Source organism: Anser anser, assembly GCF_964211835.1.
Source record: "Anser anser genome assembly, chromosome: 4".
In the NCBI taxonomy this organism is placed as follows: Eukaryota; Metazoa; Chordata; class Aves; order Anseriformes; family Anatidae; genus Anser; species Anser anser.
Window position 1 is genome coordinate 44,007,907 of NC_139724.1, and position 16,556 is coordinate 44,024,462.

The window sequence follows — 16,556 nt, forward strand, 5'->3', positions numbered from 1 at the left end:
TACAAAAAAAAAAAAAAAAAAAGGCACACAGGCAGCTTCAAAGCAAATTCTAGGCTTAAAATGACTCAAAAAGCTAATCCCTATGCAAGACATTTGAAACCAGAAGGTGGGGGTGTTTTTGTTGTTGTTTGTTTTTTTTTTTTTTTCTCCAGAAACTAATGGAAAAAATCTTTCAAGATCTTTTTAGGTATATGTGGTTTTAGATTAGTTTATTAATCTTTATTATCTAGATTAATGGAACTTCAGTATTAGGTAAATGTTTATATAATATAACCCTTGCTAGTGCTGGAGGTAATAGGAATTGCCATTGTACAATATTTTACATTCTTTAATATGTACATTGTTTATGAACATATTGGCCAAAATTCCAAACAAGTGCATAGTCGTACTGTTTGAAGCCTAACCTTGGAGTTTCTGCCCCCTAATCCATATGAGAAATGAAGGAGATAGTGAGCAGAATCAACTTTTCTATGTGCATGTGCACTGAGATTAGAGGCCTAGATAGGATGAAGATGTTAAGTTCTGTCAAGTCATTTCACAGCTATGGTGAGCATGCAAGCAGTCCCAGATTTTTCACAAAGCGTGGATAAAAGCTGAACACCTGCCAGTCCCATATGTCTGACAATGGAACATATTTTTACATGGTCCCTTTCCTGGACTTCTACTTAATTCTCCTTTGCAAGATACCATGGATCCGTTCTTGCAGCATTTTTCAGAGAGCGTTACCTACCTAGAGTGAAATCTAAAATTGCCTTTAAAATGGCAATTTTTTAGGTAAGGGTAGTAGCATATTCTAATGATCCAAGGAATAATATTGCAATTTTTTTACATTAACACAGTAAATAAACCCCTCTCTGTGCTGTCTGAAATATGAACAATTTTATTAGCAATGCTATCAGTCCAGTCCTTCCTACTTTAGGCAATTTACTGTTCCTGCTTGCACAGTGCAGAGAAACTGGAGGATATAATACTGGGGCATGTGATTGCTATTAAAGCTACACAGCAGTGCTTTATGCTTTCATTTTGAGGAAATGTGGCCCATTTTTCTCTGACCATTGCCTGGGATGAGAACTCTTTAGCCTCTGTTTTGCCCTGACTCAAAGCAAGTATTCCTTGAGGAAAACACAACTGAACCTCCAGTATTTGCTTTCCCTTGCATGAAAAAGGGTCTCGCTTTGAATGAACCACCAAAGTATCATAGCTTCTTAATCTTTATTTCATATTCTTCATTCAGCCTGAGAAATACGGTGGAGCTACACGTCTCAAAGGAAGGTTTCTCCTGAGTCATCAGCATGCCTTCCTGAAAGCATATGGATTTCCCACAGTTTTCCTCATACCACTTTTAGCCACTTTGTTTTTTGTCCCAGCTGGAAGCAGAAACTGCCAGAGGTTCGTGAAAATGAAAAATGGGGAGTGAAATATATTGTAAATCCAAACTTTCAAACCCCAATAAGGCTTAATTATTATTTCATCCAAAGTGGCTCACATAATTATTTCTCCCAGGTTTTAATGCTGTAAACCTGTCTTCTGCAGCACACATCCACATTCCCATTGACCATGCCAGGAACTCACATGCAGATATATCACTTGAGCATGAAAACATACAATGATTCTATAAAAACCTGCCAACTGCTTGAAAGCTAAATATCATTGCCTCAGTATTAGGAGTATTCTCTAAAGTAAGTACAAGGAAGTGCAGGAAATACTGAAGAAACTGTATCTATTTATCTTAGACAAAACTGCCAGATTTTTAAGGACGTCTCCTCCAGGTACTGTCAAATAGCGATTGAGGTCCTTACATAATTTGGACCAGAAATGATACTCAGTTAAAGAAAGCAATGAGCATGTCAGAGATAATTTCCTTCTTATGGCATGTTGTCATTCTGCCCCACTGCTCCAAATGTGATGCATGTCATCGCTAATAATTCCTGCACCCTACAGCATGTCTGTTTTTCCCTTTAATTCAGTGGTTAGATGAACCAGCCAAATTACACATGGCTGTGAGTTCCAGGGGGGAAATGGCTGGTATATATGAGAGACTGATTTCACATTCAGATTTGCAACGAAAAGTATGAGACAGTGTTCCAAAAGAGATACTTTGTCATTGTCCTCTAGCCTAATATAGTTCATTTTGAGTATTATTTAAAAATTAGCGTTAATATTTCATAAGAACTTGGGGAAATTCTTAATTGTGCTTCTTTTCCAATTTGCCCCCCGTGGCATCTATTTTTTCCTTCGGTCAGATAGATAGGTAAGTTGATTTCCCCATTTCTACTTTCTATATTTTAGCATTTGTCTTCTTACTGTTTTATTTGTAATTACCCCCCAGCTTCTGTCTACCTCCTAAAGTTGGGGTCACCATGCCCACAGTTTTCCACAGCAGCAGCATAGTCCTCTGACTTTCTGAGGAACTGCACTTCTAGAGAAAGAGAAGGTGATCCTTATTTTCTCTTCATCTCAGGGCTCTGGGTCATTAAATGTTGCTAACAGTTTCTTGAGAGCTGTATTGCCATGCTAAGGAGGCAATCCCTTTCTAACACCCATACTGTCTTACTCCTAATTCTATGCTTATGATGACTACTTTGTGGATTATGTATGAATTTATTTTTCATGACACTTGGAAAAGGTATCCCTTGAAAACTTAAGGGACCTTTGTGGACTATCTTTGTGCATAAGATAATATTTGAATGCCACTAAGACAAAGGAAAAAGACAAACCAATCACTCTGAAAGTCCAAGGTACTTCCCCTACAAACCACGATGTAAGCATAAAATTCAGTATATACTGATTAAAAAGACATTGCTTCTTATGCTGTGGAGCTCATTAATGCAGGATTATATATGTGTGTAATAGTGGTGAGGTAAATGCCTAAAAAAAACCAAAAACCTCCACTGTGCATAACGATCTCGTGAAGTTCTTCCTCACCCAGGTGCTGCAAATCCCACAAACCAAGACCTTCGCTATGTAGGCAGCTTGGCAGCTTTCCGGGGGAAAAAGAAAAAAAAAAGAAAGAAAATAAAAAGAACTGTAATCAACACAACTTCCTCCTCTAAATTGCATATAAACAGTGGCCCTATTTATGCTTCCCAGTGATCCTTCCTGGTAGCAGTGGGATTACTAATTGCTGCCTTCCAGAGCCTTCCTCCCCGCAGCAGGAGGAGGGCCAGGTGGAGAAGGACCAGGACCAGAGTCAGGCCAGGGAAGGGAGCAGATCCCATCCCCGAGCTGCCTCTAGCCCTTGGGAGCCCAGCCAGCAGCTGGCACAGTGGGCATTTGGTAGAGCTGTGGGTCCCTTGCACGGGGATGGAAGTTTCAGGGGATAGAATCTGAGGGGGTGACACATCCCTCACATTTTATCTGAAGGCAGACTGGAGGGTTCATATGCAGCAGCCCTAATTTGGGGAAATGGTGTGTGGTTTCCATTTGGAAGCTCTTAATTAAATAGTCTGCCTAGGCTTGCAAGTAGGTCTGTGTTTATCTGAACACGCTTTTTGTTTTCGCGGGGGTGGGTGGGATGAATTAGGGGGCAGGAGCGTGCACTCCAGGATAAAAATGTCTAGTGCTGACTTTGCCAGTCCTGCAGTGAGGAAAGCAGAAGTGCAGAGCTCCTGCATGGCTTCCAATTTTCCTGTTTCTGGTTTCAACATTTAATATATTAATTTATACTGTTTATCCAGGAAGCCTGCTTTCCTTCACCTTTGGAAGGCAAAACATTCCGAAGCCAAGAAAGCAGCGATCCTCATGAATTCACCGTGGGCCAGAGAGACTAGGCGATGTTTAAAGACACAGTTTATCAAATGGGATTTGCATTGCCCTTGCATCCTTCTGCCTTCATTTTGTTGTTTTAGTTTTCCTGCTTTCTCAGGGGCATTCATTGACTGAATTGTCTAAACACATTGACCACAACTGCCAAGTTATAAATGCTTTCCTTCAGAGATGATAATCTAGATAAAGCAGTTGGCTAGCTGCCTCCAGAGGAGGAATATACAGCAGGGTGAGTTCCTAGCGCTTTTATTTATCATCTGGAGTATCTTAATTATTAGCATTAGACAGGCTCAGGCATTTCCTGAGGAGCTGGGGACAGATGTATGATTTATGCTGGCAGAGGCTGTGCTCCTGCCCTGCCACATGTCTGTGTGTCACCTTGTCCTGCCCCTTGGAGATGGTGGGGCACAGAGGGGGAACGTAACCCCAAAAACACAGGATGGCTGTGGCAGGATCTGGCCCTGCACCCGTGTGCAGAACTGCTGGGGCAGGCTGTGCATGCAGCTCCCTGTGGCACATCCCTGCTGCTGGCAGGGTTCACAGCCAAGTTTGGGGTGCTGGCATCTTGCAAAGGGAGGATGGGGCAGGGGAGTGCATCCCTCCACTTGGCCTTTCCTGCTCCTCGTGCTCTGCCTCCAGTGCCAAAGCACCGTTTCCACCTAGTTCTCTAAAGGTGACTTTCATTAGAAAAAAATATAAAAAAATAAAAAAATAAAAATGTGGTAGGTTTACAGGTATGTAAACACCTTGTTTTACAAACAGTAATATAAAAGCCTGACTTGACCTGACAGCTTTTCTTTAAAGAAAATATTCCCCGGCTATAACGAATCTCCTGTCACTAGTTCCCGTTTCCAGAGACAAACTGTACTGTTCCAAGAATGTGTTGCACAAGTGAATTCAAAACAAAGTAATCATGGGGAAAGTGGGTTCCTTATAGCAAAGCTTTTATAAAGCATCACAGACACAGTTATTTTAATCTTCTGAAGTGTCTCTATCAGTACTTCCCTTCCTCCAAGCAATTTGGACCAGAACGACAGCAGCAATAATTGCAGAATGACTCACTGGCTATATTGGAGGTGAGACATCATTGCGGATGGAAGGCCAAGAAACAAGCCTTAAAAACGGACTTGTTTTCATATTGCTTCTGTCTGTTAGCTGGGCAATCCTTATAACGGCACCACAAGTGTCCCTGGTCCCAGGGCCCGCTGGCACTGTTGCTCCAGTTTCAGGTTTCCAGGACACCTCCAGAAAACCACTTCCAGCTGGCTCCTGTCAGACAGGATCTTAATTTCTGAGCTCGTTTTAATATCAATTTTATATTTGTTATAGTCACATAAACACATTCTTTGTGTACTTATCATTTTGTTACATGAAATATTTTACAGGCTGTTGGCTATTATTTCAGACTAGGCCATTTGGGGATCCCTCTTGGTGAAAATCAATCATGACAAATATTTAACATTGCTTAAAAGAAATAGTTTTCGTGTAGGTACTCTTAATAACAACAGCTATCGCCATGTGATCAATGCTAAGATGTATTAAGGTACCATAAAGCACCTCTATGATAGCGTTTGCAAGTTCTGCACTTTGCAATCTTATCACCGACAGAGATAGAGCAATCCAAAAGCCCTGCAGTGGGATACAGGGAGAAAATACAGGGACAAAGATGTAGGAGAGTCTGGAGCAGGGAAAGGAGGAGGAGGACGGGGAAGGAACTGCTCTTTGCAGTTGTTTCTTGGGCTTAAATGACCAGAGCAAGTTCAGAAGTCCCGGCAAAATGAATTTTGGCATCCACAAAAGCGAGATACTTTTGTGGCACACTGAGGAAGGAAAAGAGGCTGAAGGAAGCAAGGGGTCCTGCCTTTCTCTTATTGCTCATTCACACATAGAAAGTTAACATCATTTACTGTTTTGTCTCAGAGCAGACTTGAGATTCAAGCTTTTCCCAGGGCGGAAACCAAGGGAAGTTTATCCGATAAGGAGGTGTGAGAGGCAGGGAGCTGCGAGTACCTGGCACTGCTAAGGTTGTGCTCCCCAGAGCTGGGGGCTGTGGTGCAGGAGGAGCAGCTAGTGAATGGAAATGTGAGCTGTCTTTGGTACGGGGTGAGCAAGCTGGGAGCCGGGCAGCAGCAGGAAGGGAGGGCTGAGCCCGAGAGGAGCATGCACCGACTAGCACCAGCGCAGAAAAAACAGCTCTTGGAACCACTTCCATAAATTTTATTTTCCTTGAAGCATCCGGCAGCAGAAGAGAGCGAGAAGGGGAGGGGAAGAAAGGGAAGGGGGAAGGGAGACGGATGGAAGTGTGAACGGAGCCACAAGCTGTTAACGCGCCCTCCCAAAAGTGCAGATAGGCAATCATTTCCCGTCATGACACCAGCGTGCCCTGTGACGGCTGGAGAAAATCACCATGGAGAGCCTGCTGCTCTCCTCCTCTGCTGGCTATCCTGCAGCTCACCCGTGGCTCAGGGCTGGTCTCGGAGAGCTCTGCGCTGGGAAACAAATAAATCAGTGGAGCTGGAGGACTGGGCTGCGGCAAGCAGGCAGAGGCATGCGGAGCAGCAGGATGAGGAGAGACCAGGAATCCCCTAGCAGCAAAGCCCCTGCAAGCCCAGCCTCCCGGCACTGGGGAGCCACCGCTAGCCCTAGTGGGCCAGCATAGCTTCGTACCTTCTCCAGGAACAGTGAGGAGCTCCCAGAGGGTCTTACACCCAACCACCCACCACCACTGGTGCCAAGCATGTTTGCAGCAGCCCTAACAGAGCAAGAGGAATGGCTTCTTCCTCACATTCGAGTCCTCAAAATTGCAGAACGGAGCCCTCATGCAAAAGAGGCTTCTAACGTTTGTCCTGTCCTTTGACACCTTGCTCTTAATCCCGCATTTCTTGGTGAGGAATTATTTCTTTATGGTAGGAAAATGTGGGTGGGAAACAAACACATAAACACATCATTCATCATCACATATTTCTTTTTTTAGTTTTGAGTGCTGTAAGCAATAGGGAAATGTAAACAAAAATACTTCTTTTCAACCTGCAGTAATAGTGGCTGGACTGTTAACTGTTTCCTAGTCTGTCATCCTAATAACATGTGGTTAGTTATGTGGCAGCTCCCAGGCAAGAAGTTTGAAGAAGGGTTCCTGTTGCCATCCATGTTCCATAAAAGTGTATGCCAAGTAGAGGGGACAAAGGGACTTGCCCAGGTCAGTGAAAAAGGCCTGATCTAAACCCTTTCAAATCAGTGAAATCAGTTGCATAGAGTTCATCTGGGGATTTGGATAAGACCCTGAGTCAGAGAGAACGTGGAGGATCTCAAACACATCTGCTGATACTCTCAGCATTTGTCTCCTGAATTATATCATTATTTTCTTTTATTTGGGGGTAAGGGGAGGGAAAAAGTGGAAGGCGCAGTTGCCAAGGCAGAGACCAGGGCTGGCTAAAGCATATAAAAGTGTTAAAGTGCTTTATTATGATTCTAAGAAGTGCTCAGTAAAAATATTCTGTATCTAATAAATGTGTGAGTAAGAACACAATAATATTCACAGAACCATAATTCCTTCCAGCAAAGACTTTGAATACAAAACAGATCAGATGGCTCCCAGTCAGAGAGAAGCAATTGGTTGTTATTGAAGCCACCATGGAAACTTCTCAGGCCTCTGCTCTGTAATTCCAGATGGTAAAGCAGGGGAACAGACCACGGCATGACTGATACCAAAGTGAAGATTTAGCTATGCTTGTAATAGAGCTGGCTCTTACTACAGGGCCACAGGAATCTCTTGGATTTAGTGCTGCGCTGGGGATAAATGAAGTGCTTGGAAAAGATCGAGGTCATACAGGCTGCCTCTTCACGCACCTCTCTTTCAGTGTCTCCAAGTGCAGCTGTGTTGTACAGAAGTGTAAGGGCCTTACCAGAGCTATTCTGATAATACGTGAACGTGTGCTCTCATGGCCTTCCCAAGCAATCCTCTCCTGTATTTTCTAAACTGACTCAGGTTGTTTGCTTTTTGTGAAGCTGAACACAGCTCTCTTAGGAAATCACAAAAATATCTGTATTAGGGATTGTCACTGAAAGCCAGGCACCTTCCCAGCTAGTCTTTGTCAAAAATGCCAACCTTTACGTTTTAACAGCTTAACAACCGCAGAAACTTAGGTGAATGGACTTGTGGCTGAGTTAGAGGAAGTTTCAGAGCAGAGCCAGATGCAAACCCCCTTCATGGCTGCAGAAGTCCCGGTGTGAAATGGCTGCACCACACTCCAGCTACCAGGGATCTGGGGCTGGGGGCCCTCCGGAGAACATAGCAATGGGGTTTCCACAACTACTGGCGTAACTTCTACAGTGAAATAAATTGTTTTGTGAATGCTTAGGGGCTGCAAATTCCAACAGTGTTGTGAAACATGAGTGCAAAGAGGATAATGATGCATACTGAACTACTTGTTGCCTAATGAGTAGGTTGTGACAAGACCGTAACGAGGTGCTTCAGTTACAAAATGCAAACAGAAAGCATGTTGAATTGAAATGAGGAGATACAGTGTGCATTCATTGCACACAAAGGAATGTCAAAATGAAGCACATCCTCTGTGACCTAACAGGGAGAGCATTAGGTAGGATCCTATCAGTTTGGACTCAAGTACTTGCTTTGTTGGGTGACCTTGGGAAAGTCACTTTCTTCAAGTCTCTGCAAGACAGGAATAGTCACCTCCTTTTCTAACTGAATTATTATTATCCTAACTGAAAGAATGAATTATGGTGGCTGTTATTTCGGCCCTCTCCCATCATTTTTCTCAGTCAGTTCAGCTCTTGTATCAGGGTGGCTCTTCTCTGGCATATGACATGCTGGGCAAGCTTAATCAGGTGTCATTTATGAAATGAAATGGGATTAAATTTTACTTGTAGCTTAACAAGCACCCAACTATATTATGCACTGAATCATCACAATGTCAACCTCTTAAAATTTATTTAGCTTAAACAAACTGTAGGCTGTTGCTAAGGAAGATATTATAACATTATAATAATTATAACAGTGAAGTGTTGTAACAGTTCTCTGATGGAGGCATTGTTGACTTTTCAGCTTTTTCTCAGGTTTATATGGATGGCATTTAATTTGATTGCCTTTCACAGGTCTTACCACAATGCTTATCCTTTATTTTCAAACAATGAGTAAAGATATTTGTCAAAGGCTACAGAAAATCCTGGAAGTGAAAAGTACACTCAGTGTTTGTACTTGGTCAAAGCTATGGAGACTGCATTTGGCTATGCCCGCTTACAGTCTTTTTCTGCAAAACACAGTGATTAAAATAGAATATGTTTTATGATTGCATTTGGAATACTTTTTTTTTTCTTTTACCGCATTTGCCTAGCATAAATGCGTATCAACACAGCTGACTGAGGAATGCCACATGCACTGCTCCACGGTGCCAATTTGAGGTGGAATCCTGTTTGGTGCATTTCAGTTCTCACTTTTAATGCCCCTGAAGGTCATGCTAGGAAACTTAGGGGAGGTTATATAGATTCTGCAGATTCAGAAGTTTGCCGTTAAAAAGTGTTTCATGTGTGTTTATTAATCACACAATGCACTTCCTGCACTACCCAACCCAGCCGGGCTCTCTCTGTGCACAATTGTGTTGTATTTATTGCATATCCTCCAGGGCTGGGATTTAGAGCTTGGACGGCTAACAGGAACAGAATGTTTTCATCATCTATGACTAACGTAATGACTAAGTGCAGGGCTCTAAATGGATCCCAGATCTACTGGGGCAGTGCAGGACAGGATACGAAGATGCTAACATCTGAAACTACTCTTAGCCCCAGTGAAAGGGGGACACAACTGCCTCTGCTGATCCACTAAAAGAGGTCTTGGGTGCTTATGAGAAAGCATTTAAACGCTCTTGTAGAGGTGAAAGTTAATTTAAAAGAAATTCAAAGCTAGTAGTAAATTACTGTATTTTTAATTAGCTTCCTAAGTACAGTGATGTATGAGTTGTTGGGACACATACGCGCTGTACTGTGATGAAGATAGGACATCACCATGACCTTTCATCTAAATAAAATGAAAAAATAACAACCAAAAAACTCAGCGACTAGTGAAAAAAAAGAGAATTCCAGGAAGTAGAAGATCATGGTTATTTATAATTATTTCTACTTCTTATTTTTTCTTTCCCCAGGATGTACATGCAGATGAGCTAGAGATTTGGATGTTAATTTCACTCTGTAGTAACATATTTCATAGAAGTCTTTTGTCTGCTCATGTCTCTCATCTCATGTTAGAAAACCTATGTGAAACATGAAGGCATTTTTAAACTCACGTGGAATAAGAACAAGAATAAGAATAAATAAGAACAAGAATAAGAGAAAATAAGTTAAACCTAACTTTACAATACTGGTTACAGAGGACTTTATTGTAGTGGATAGAAAAAGTCTTCAGTACACTACGAGAAGTCTACCACAAAATAGGGACATCTAGAAACTTGCTAGAAGCGTGGGGAAAAGTCCAAATTCTTTAACTCCTACAGCTCAGTCTCTCCATATTCCCCACACACTTACCCTGTAAGTAAGGAAATCTCTAGGGTAAATAGTTGGGCCCTGTATATGGCCACAGAACCACTTATAGGCATAGATCTTCCACACATACTTCAAAGAAAAGTGGTTGTTTAATACTATATGTTGTGCTGTAGGAAATGTACAGAAGTTTTAGACCTTCTGATGCTTCTCTACCCTAGAGACAAGCAGAAGATGCAGCTTTTCATCTGACAGGGTTTTTCTTATCCATAATAATGCTTCTGTTGTGCCTTTTTTTAAAAACAAAAAATCCTTCTTGAATAATTTGACATTCAGGTTAGGCAGTTCTTGAGATTTTGTCAGATATTATTACCTTCTCTGTGAAAGTATGTATATGGCTCTGTGTTCTGCATAACCTAGGCTTGTGTAAAGATAAAATATTTAAAAATATGCAGTTGGGTTTTCTTTACCTTGGCCTTATTAAGTATAGAAAATAACCACTTGTGCTTGTGTTGAAGGAAAGTGTTTCTTTATGGGTTAGTGAAATGAGCTATTCAAAAACACTAAATCCTTCCAAAATACCCTTGCGGAGCTGTCAAAGCCAGTGAGACCTCAAGTTATATTATCAACAACATGCTGTAAACGCTGCCAGAGTCTGAGGGAAGCATGAGTTTGACACTAAGCCTATTCAGAAATGACCTAGCATTCTCTTAATTAATTAAAAGACATTGTCAGCTTGGGATGTAACTTTCCTTCTCTCATTCTTTTCAGTGTACTCACCCTTCCAGCAACAGGTCAGTGTGTCTACGTGTGCCTGTTAATGAATGCAAGCATCATGAAAATAGGAGTGGAAAGTTGCTTGAATTTTTCTTCATGTGTTTTCCTCTTGGCCAATAGAGAACAGAACTAATCCTGTGGGCATTTCTTTAATACCAAGATCCCATTTTCTTCTCCGGAACTTCTCTGAGAAACAGTAGTTTGAAAGATCACCTCTTGTAATTAAACTCATTCCATATGAACCCAGCTGTTGCATTAGAAAACAAAGTGTCAACACAAAGTAGCGTACATCGTAGCCCACTTGCTGAAAAACATGTTATCTGTATTAACATAACAACTGCAAATAATTCTCCCTGTGGCTAAGTTAAGCAAATTTGTCCTGAACTGTTTTTTCAGTACCCTATTGAGATTTGGGACACTTCCTGTTTTAAATGGACTAATTTACCCAACCCTGCATTCTTATTTGCATTGCGTACACTATTATATCTATGCTTACTATTTGTTACACAACGTTTTTAAACAAAAACTATATGATGGTTGAATGCGAATATTATTTTCTGATTGTCTGACACAATATCTAGTTCTGTTTAAACTACAGAGTACAAAACATCTATTATGTATACCATGGACTTTTAGTCAGGTTTAATGAAATGTGTCACTACCTAGGAAAAATATCTGTTTTTCCTAATTAGTAATTCCAGAAGATGAAAATTAATTAAATACAAAGGCAGATGACTGGTTTGGTTCCATGAAACCATACAGGCTTGTAACTTAGATTGTAGTGTCTTGATAATAGAAATCCCTAGCCAAGAAAAGTGGTTGAGGTGGGAAGAAGGACCGTATGTAGCATTGGTAGCCCTTCTCAGTGCTTTGAGAAGAAAATTATTTTTATCTGAGCCAGTACCTATTTTCTTCAATAGTTTTAAATATCCCTTAAACCTCCTAGAAATCTTTGTCACACTAGAAAGGAACAAAGTGGATGCTTTCAAAATTATAAGGAACACGTGACATACTTGGTGATCGTATTGAACTACAGCGCACTGACCTCTGCATCCCAGAACAGGCAGGGAAGGAATAGATTATCTTACAGTAAAAGCCTAGGTAAAAGTCTATTTGAGATACCTTTGGGGTACTGCCATTTTATTTTCCTTCTCAGAAAAAGGCCTACGTTGAAAACCTCTTAAATTAGCAAAATCTGAAGAGTTCTTATTCCTAGTGTTCATGGTTTTGTTCACCTTTTTTGTCACCTCATGCAACCTTAAAGAGGAGACTTGTCTATGTCAGCTCATGACATAGACAACTGGAAATGGTAAAGGTGTGTTCAGTGCCTACCAGTGCTATAGATTGTTACTAGCAAGGATTTTTCAGTGTTGCTGCTGTATAGGGCATGTTACTGCCAGAGGAAACACTTTCCTGTGGTAGAGAGTTTTCATTACTCAAATTAGATCTCTTCCAAAGAAATAAGTGAAATAATTTTTTATTAGTTATTAGTGCTGCTAACATGAAATGTGTTACTTCAAAAGAGAGCAAGCCAAACTGAACAGATGAAGGTCAGCCCTTTGCAAGTAGCCTGCACACTAGAAAAATGAGCTTCCCCCAAGTCTATAAAATGTATAACAGACTTTTGAGACTTAATAGTTAAGTTGATGGAGGATAGCCAAAACTACCAGTGCAGCGGATTAGGAAAAAGTCTGCAAGTACAGCTTTGAGGTACATGAAATCCATACACCATTTGGAGAGCAAAAGTAAAGGCTATGAAGAAAACTATGCTGCCAGCTAAACAGGCTCCTATTTCATTCATAGTCTTAACAGAGCAGCTTGGTGCAGCTAGATAAAATCCCCGCTCTGACTATACCCTAGCATAGCAAATGAGAACTAGAAAAATTACAGTTCCCCATACCTTTTGTATACGAGTGGAAAAATAAAAAATAAAAATAAGATCACTTTTCTGCTATTCTTCCCACTTTCCATCCTCTTTCTGGCAAAATATCTCTTTTTTCCTTGTTCAATTCATATTTGTCTGGTATCTTGCTAACCATGCCGAGTAGCATGTGTTAAGAACCTATCACAGAACGTTGCTTTTTAGCTCTGAATTGCCATGGGATGCCTGAGCCTGTAATTTTTCTTCTTGTTGGTATTCCTGGAGTGTATCTGTTGTGTTCCTGCTTCAATAGAATCATCTACATCACTGACACCATGTTGAGACCACAATGATTTCAACATGCAATGGTGATTTGACCTCCAAAATAGTATTCTTTTGGATGAAAAATGTATGGTGAAAAATTAAGGCAATTATTCTAAAGAGAGGCGTGAACATTTCACTATACCAAGTGGTGATTACGGGAGACCCAAAAGATGTAACAATGACAGTAACTCGAATGCTCTCCACTGACTCCCTTGAGATCCTAGAAAGGGTATTTAAAATCTCTCTTCTGCCACTGTTGTTAATTGCTGAAATGTGTGGCCAGAGGACAGGGAAATGGGCTGGCATCAAGCTCAGGTGTGGACCCTGGGCACAACACTATGGCTGGGCAGCTGTGTGTCGCCTCCACAGCGTTGCTCACTCCTGGCAGCCGCCTGTTCCCATTAACATGGGAATGGCTCAGTTTTAGAGCAGACAACAGGGCCTAGGGAAGCAACACGAGACAGCTTCATTTTACAGACCAGTCTGATATATTCCATATGGTGTGAGAGCAGCTTTCAACTCTTTATCTAGGCAGGGTTGGATGGAGAAACTTTGAAAGCGAGGAAACAGAAGGCAAAAGGAAAAGTCAGAAACCATCGTCTGGTTTCCAATAGTGGAACACTATTTGGTTTGGCTTTCAGACATGGCAATTTAGCAACAGGAAATGTCAGCTCGTTAGAGCCATCGCATGGCATCATATGATGATAGCAGTCATTCCTGCTGGCTGGGGTCCAGCGATCGCAGTCGGTGGGGAAACGGCATGATTTGATACGAATGTCTCAGTTTCATTTTTAAGACGGGACAGTTTAGTGGGCTGGTTGACTTGGCGGGCTGTTAACAGAATTAATTTGATTGCCTTGGCAGTTGTAGGAGGATGCATGAAGGAAACCTTCTGCCTCTGCTGCCAGCATTTAATACCAAATGATTATCATATACCATTGAACTGGTGCTGGACGAAGCATGCGTGAGGGCTTGCAACAACTTTACCAAAAATAGTAAGTGCCATTTGAAGTTGGCAAACACGTGCGCTCAAGAGAAAACAGGCTTTCCAGTTAAAGCCAGTCAGGACTTCACCCCGCCAGGCCTGTTACTTTTCATGTTCCTGGACTGTGTCATTTTTCATCCATGCTCCAGTTGTGAAAGTGCTGCTTTGTATTATCTGCCGCTGAATTATATTAAAAGCCATGACTGTCTGCTGTTGATGGAGTCTGTTTCCACTGGAGGATGGATACCTGCATTAATGATAGCTGGATTTTCTGTTCAGCGGCTCATAGTCTTGGCATCCAGCATGTTATTTTGCCTGAAAACACCCTCGGAATAATATGGTGCAGGAAGCTGTGTTTTATATATGTAAACCTCGTGGCTTTGTTTGGAGTGAAAGAAAATGCCACTTGGACTGTGATTCAATTGTACAATTGCCTTTTCTTTGGGTACTTAGTACAATGAAGAGGGTGTTCAAGAAGAAGCTATGCATCTAGCAAGGGTTAGCCCTGGGGTTTGGTCCTCTGGAGACAGTGGTAGCATTTTTGCCACCATTTTGCCAAGTGACTAATGGTAGAACAGGTGTAAGCATTTTTCATCCAAAGGACAGAGCATTTAAAAGCATTCAGGAGAGCCGAGTGCCTCTCCAAATTTAAAGCTGCAACTCAGTTTCCATGATCAGACCAATGTTGGTTTCACATCCAAAACCAACACAAAATGGAATATCTATCTCGAAACTGGCACAGTATCTGTGTCTGAGGAATAAGTTTTCTGCTAGATTTGAGGTGAAATGCAGTCAAAGACCCCTGATTTTGAGCACTAAAAGGGAGCCATGCTGGATCCAGACCCCAGCAAGCTTTCCACAGAGCTGGCACGATGCTGATGTGGATGGGGAAGGGTCAGGTGTATTTTTTCCGCAGCACAGATCTGTTCCAAGAGCACCAGCTCTGCCTGAGAGCTGAGAGGTGCAGTAGGTTCTCACTTCTGGCCAGCACATCTCCTGGCCTGCATTTTTATAAATGCACTGTGCAATGTTATCATCAAGTTTGCTTAACGTTTCTAATGAAACACAATTGTTTTGCAAAAGCCAGGTTTTTCTTTTTCATGCATGTTTAACGAAAGAAGAGGAATGTGTTCCCGAGAAACATTCTGAATCATTGCAGCTATTTTTATTTGGCAATATTCAAAAGAGTATTACTTTGGCAGCAGTGGCAGCATTATCATTACTTCTCTTTGATATTCTTTGCTCATGATTGCTGTGAATTGAACAATCCCAGGTAGAGTGGGGTTCTGCTTCTTTTCTGGGCCACTTTGCAACTCTCTAAGGTTTGAAAAATACAATTTCTCTCCAGTATGGCTTTTCAGAACCTGAAAAAAAAAAAAAAGGAGAAAAGGTGCAGAGTGGGAAAAAGAGAGAGATTATACAAGCCTACTAGATTTTCTGTTGCAGATGATGGCAAAAAAAGTTGGGGGGGAGAGAGGGGAAAAAAATAAAAATTTAAAACATCAATATTATTTTTTTCTGAAAATGATCCATGAAGGATTAAAAATAAAGCAGAAATGGCTTTTAATAATTTGTTAAAGGTATATAAAAATCAAAACACTGGAATTTAAGAATGATCAAAATTTGTAATCTGGGGAGAAAAAAAAAACAAAAGAAAAAAAAAAGAGGAATTGAACTGGGACCATAAACAAGTATACAACTGACCTTAAATCTTCCTTGCTATCTGTTTATGATGCTGTTTTTTTTAGTGGGGCTTGGTTTCCTATCCTTTATGAACCTTATTAGCAGCATTTATATGGTCTATATATGCTTGTATTTTTCTCCAACACACTATAGTTTGCACATTTGTGGGTGCATATATCCGCACAAAAATGGGAGTATAGAAAGCTCAGGAGCTACTAGTGGAAGTTATTATTAAGCTAATATGTTAATGGTAATTTATGTGCAGTAAATAGATATTTTATCCAGGTAAATCAGATCTCCTCGGACAACAGAGAAGACGGTTTTTCATCCAAACATCCCCAGGACCAATTTATGGCTTCTGCAGCCCACTAGCAGGTGGTTTGTCTGCATGAGATCATACAGCAGCAGCCATCCAAAGGATTTCTGGTACCCCGCACTAAATCAGAGTGATCTGCTTTAGTAAGTCACTATTATTGAAGGAGCCATAGTGTGACCAGCACTCCACAGCATTGCTCGCATGCTCTTCCTTCTGCACACCCACAAGGGTAAATGGGAGGGTAAAATAAAAATAAATTTTAGCCAGTGTGTGTCTCACAAGCCATCTCGTCCTCACACCACCAGGCAGCTTTGGTGGCCATTGCACAAGGGAAGGGAAGCAGGACAGGGGTGCAG

General features: G+C 41.3%; 1 long non-coding RNA gene across 8 annotated transcripts in view; it reads left to right on the top strand.

Annotated features, from left to right (window-relative positions):
• LOC310898534 overlaps positions 1–16,556 on the top strand; it is a 136,479-nt gene that overhangs the window by 62,356 nt on the left and 57,567 nt on the right. The window lies entirely within an intron of this gene.